Consider the following 5,000-nt stretch of genomic DNA (forward strand, 5'->3'; position numbering starts at 1 on the left):
GGCGTACGTCGCCGGTTCGGGGGGCGTCTCGGCCTCGCTTCCAATCGGGCGCGCCGGGGCTGTGCGAGCGCCGGGCCGTCAAAGGCCGGCGTTCGCGGTGGCCGGGGCGCTGTAAGGCGACCCGCGAGCCGGAGGAGCCGCCCGCCCGAACACCGGCGCGAGGCCGGCCGGCGGGGGCCCTCCGAAGGCGGGTCTTGGATGCCGTTCGTACGTGGGAGAAGGTGCGGCGTGTCGCGGGCGACGGCCTGCTGCCGAGGCTCCGGAGGCTCCGGGGGCGGCGCTCTGAAAATATCCGGAAGATCGGCCGACTTGGAAAAAAATTTGAGAACCGGGGCTGAGGAGGGGGAAAATCTGGCCAGGGAGGCCGACCCGAAGTGCCTCTAAGTCGGATAGGGATTGGGCGAAACTCCCTTGGAAGTGGCACTCTGAAAAAATTTCCAAGTTTGGCTGACTTAGAAAAAATTCGAGAACCAGGATGAGGAGGGGGAAAATGTGGCCAGTCAGGCCGACCCGAAGTGCCTCTTAGGCGGATAGGGGTTGGGCGAAACTCCCTTGAAAGTGGCACTCTGAAAAAATTTCCAAGTTTGGCTGACTTAGAAAAAATTCGAGAACCAGGATGAGGAGGGGGAAAATGTGGCCAGTCAGGCCGACCTGAAGTGCCTCTTAGGCGGATAGGGGTTGGGCGAAACTCCCTTGAAAGTGGCACTCTGAAAAAATTTCCAAGTTTGGCTGACTTAGAAAAAATTCGAGAACCAGGATGAGGAGGGGGAAAATGTGGCCAGTCAGGCCGACCCGAAGTGCCTCTTAGGCGGATAGGGGTTGGGCGAAACTCCCTTGAAAGTGGCACTCTGAAAAAATTTCCAAGTTTGGCTGACTTAGAAAAAATTCGAGAACCAGGATGAGGAGGGGGAAAATGTGGCCAGTCAGGCCGACCTGAAGTGCCTCTTAGGCGGATAGGGGTTGGGCGAAACTCCCTTGAAAGTGGCACTCAGAAAAAATTTCCAAGTTTGGCTGACTTAGAAAAAATTCGAGAACCAGGATGAGGAGGGGGAAAATGTGGCCAGTCAGGCCGACCCGAAGTGCCTCTTAGGCGGATAGGGGTTGGGCGAAACTCCCTTGAAAGTGGCACTCTGAAAAAATTTCCAAGTTTGGCTGACTTAGAAAAAATTCGAGAACCAGGATGAGGAGGGGGAAAATGTGGCCAGTCAGGCCGACCTGAAGTGCCTCTTAGGCGGATAAGGGTTGGGCGAAACTCCCTTGAAAGTGGCACTCTGAAAAAATTTCCAAGTTTGGCTGACTTAGAAAAAATTCGAGAACCAGGATGAGGAGGGGGAAAATGTGGCCAGTCAGGCCGACCTGAAGTGCCTCTTAGGCGGATAGGGGTTGGGCGAAACTCCCTTGAAAGTGGCACTCAGAAAAAATTTCCAAGTTTGGCTGACTTAGAAAAAATTCGAGAACCAGGATGAGGAGGGGGAAAATGTGGCCAGTCAGGCCGACCCGAAGTGCCTCTTAGGCGGATAGGGGTTGGGCGAAACTCCCTTGAAAGTGGCACTCTGAAAAAATTTCCAAGTTTGGCTGACTTAGAAAAAATTCGAGAACCAGGATGAGGAGGGGGAAAATGTGGCCAGTCAGGCCGACCTGAAGTGCCTCTTAGGCGGATAAGGGTTGGGCGAAACTCCCTTGAAAGTGGCACTCTGAAAAAATTTCCAAGTTTGGCTGACTTAGAAAAAATTCGAGAACCAGGATGAGGAGGGGGAAAATGTGGCCAGTCAGGCCGACCCGAAGTGCCTCTTAGGCGGATAGGGGTTGGGCGAAACTCCCTTGAAAGTGGCACTCTGAAAAAATTTCCAAGTTTGGCTGACTTAGAAAAAATTCGAGAACCAGGATGAGGAGGGGGAAAATGTGGCCAGTCAGGCCGACCTGAAGTGCCTCTTAGGCGGATAAGGGTTGGGCGAAACTCCCTTGAAAGTGGCACTCTGAAAAAATTTCCAAGTTTGGCTGACTTAGAAAAAATTCGAGAACCAGGATGAGGAGGGGGAAAATGTGGCCAGTCAGGCCGACCCGAAGTGCCTCTTAGGCGGATAGGGGTTGGGCGAAACTCCCTTGAAAGTGGCACTCTGAAAAAATTTCCAAGTTTGGCTGACTTAGAAAAAATTCGAGAACCAGGATGAGGAGGGGGAAAATGTGGCCAGTCAGGCCGACCTGAAGTGCCTCTTAGGCGGATAGGGGTTGGGCGAAACTCCCTTGAAAGTGGCACTCTGAAAAAATTTCCAAGTTTGGCTGACTTAGAAAAAATTCGAGAACCAGGATGAGGAGGGGGAAAATGTGGCCAGTCAGGCCGACCTGAAGTGCCTCTTAGGCGGATAGGGGTTGGGCGAAACTCCCTTGAAAGTGGCACTCTGAAAATATTTCCAAGTTGGGCTGACTTAGAAAAAATTCGAGAACCAGGCTGAGGAGGGGACCATCTGGCAAGGGAGTCCGACCTAAAGTGCATCTAAAGCGGATATGGGTTGGTCGAGCCTCCCTTGATTTGCCCTGGAGCTCCCACGTCTTAAAAAGGTCTCTCCTATAATTGTACACCAACCATTTTGAGGTTTGGGTGCAAACCTCTCGAATGGGGGGACTCGGTCCCCTATCTACAGCGCCCCTAATGACGACAGGTGGTACTGCGCCCCTGGTAGCCCGGCCATTGAAAATGAATGGGCCCATTCATTTCAATGGGGAATTTCGACCCCTGGTTGCCCGCCATTCATTTCAATGGGGAATTTCGACCCCTGGTCGCCCGCCATTCATTTCAATGGGGACTTTCGACCCCTGGTTGCCCGCCATTCATTTCAATGGGGGACTTCGACCCCTGGTTGCCCGCCATTCATTTCAATGGGGGATTTCGACCCCTGGTCGCCCGCCATTCATTTCAATGGGGGATTTCGACCCCTGGTCGCCCGCCATTCATTTCAATGGGGGATTTCGACCCCTGGTAGCCCGCCATTCATTTCAATGGGGGACTTCGACCCCTGGTAGCCCGCCATTCATTTCAATGGGGGACTTGGACCCCTGGTAGCCCGCCATTCATTTCAATGGGGGACTTCGACCCCTGGTTGCCCGCCATTCATTTCAATGGGGGACTTCGACCCCTGGTTGCCCGCCATTCATTTCAATGGGGGATTTCGACCCCTGGTCGCCCGCCATTCATTTCAATGGGGGATTTCGACCCCTGGTAGCCCGCCATTCATTTCAATGGGGGACTTCGACCCCTGGTTGCCCGCCATTCATTTCAATGGGGGACTTCGACCCCTGGTTGCCCGCCATTCATTTCAATGGGGGATTTCGACCCCTGGTAGCCCGCCATTCATTTCAATGGGGGACTTCGACCCCTGGTTGCCCGCCATTCATTTCAATGGGGGACTTCGACCCCTGGTTGCCCGCCATTCATTTCAATGGGGGATTTCGACCCCTGGTCGCCCGCCATTCGTTCCTATGTGGCGGGGGATTTCAACCCCAGGTCGCCCTCGTGTGGTTCTTTTTGGCGCAGCTGACGGGCTCCGCTGCTCGTGGAGGTTTGCTAGTGGAGGATAACCCCCTGCCTGGGCAACTCGAACGCCCGGCATTCGTTCCTATGTGGCGGGGGATTTCAACCCCAGGTCGCCCTCGTGTGGTTCTTTTTGGCGCAGCTGACGGGCTCCGCTGCTCATGGAGGTTTGCTAGTGGAGGATAACCCCCTGCCTGGGCAACTCGAACGCCCGGCATTCGTTCCTATGTGGCGGGGGATTTCAACCCCAGGCCGCCCTCGTGTGGTTCTTTTTGGCGCAGCTGACGGGCTCCGCTGCTCATGGAGGTTTGCTAGTGGAGGATAACCCCCTGCCTGGGCAACTCGAACGCCCGGCATTCGTTCCTATGTGGCGGGGGATTTCAACCCCAGGTCGCCCTCGTGTGGTTCTTTTTGGCGCAGCTGACCGGGCTCCGCTGCTCATGGAGGTTTGCTAGTGGAGGATAACCCCCTGCCTGGGCAACTCGAACGCCCGGCATTCGTTCCTATGTGGCGGGGGATTTCAACCCCAGGTCGCCCTCGTGTGGTTCTTTTTGGCGCAGCTGACCGGGCTCCGCTGCTCATGGAGGTTTGCTAGTGGAGGATAACCCCCTGCCTGGGCAACTCGAACGCCCGGCATTCGTTCCTATGTGGCGGGGGATTTCAACCCCAGGTCGCCCTCGTGTGGTTCTTTTTGGCGCAGCTGACCGGGCTCCGCTGCTCATGGAGGTTTGCTAGTGGAGGATAACCCCCTGCCTGGGCAACTCGAACGCCCGGCATTCGTTCCTATGTGGCGGGGGATTTCAACCCCAGGCCGCCCTCGTGTGGTTCTTTTTGGCGCAGCTGACGGGCTCCGCTGCTCATGGAGGTTTGCTAGTGGAGGATAACCCCCTGCCTGGGCAACTCGAACGCCCGGCATTCGTTCCTATGTGGCGGGGGATTTCAACCCCAGGTCGCCCTCGTGTGGTTCTTTTTGGCGCAGCTGACCGGGCTCCGCTGCTCATGGAGGTTTGCTAGTGGAGGATAACCCCCTGCCTGGGCAACTCGAACGCCCGGCATTCGTTCCTATGTGGCGGGGGATTTCAACCCCAGGTCGCCCTCGTGTGGTTCTTTTTGGCGCAGCTGACCGGGCTCCGCTGCTCATGGAGGTTTGCTAGTGGAGGATAACCCCCTGCCTGGGCAACTCGAACGCCCGGCATTCGTTCCTATGTGGCGGGGGATTTCAACCCCAGGTCGCCCTCGTGTGGTTCTTTTTGGCGCAGCTGACCGGGCTCCGCTGCTCATGGAGGTTTGCTAGTGGAGGATAACCCCCTGCCTGGGCAACTCGAACGCCCGGCATTCGTTCCTATGTGGCGGGGGATTTCAACCCCAGGCCGCCCTCGTGTGGTTCTTTTTGGCGCAGCTGACGGGCTCCGCTGCTCATGGAGGTTTGCTAGTGGAGGATAACCCCCTGCCTGGGCAACTCGAACGCCCG

This window comes from Leptonotus elevatus, unplaced genomic scaffold, assembly GCF_054856555.1.
Source record: "Leptonotus elevatus isolate MCC_2025b unplaced genomic scaffold, RoL_Lele_1.0 HiC_scaffold_171, whole genome shotgun sequence".
Taxonomy (NCBI): Eukaryota; Metazoa; Chordata; class Actinopteri; order Syngnathiformes; family Syngnathidae; genus Leptonotus; species Leptonotus elevatus.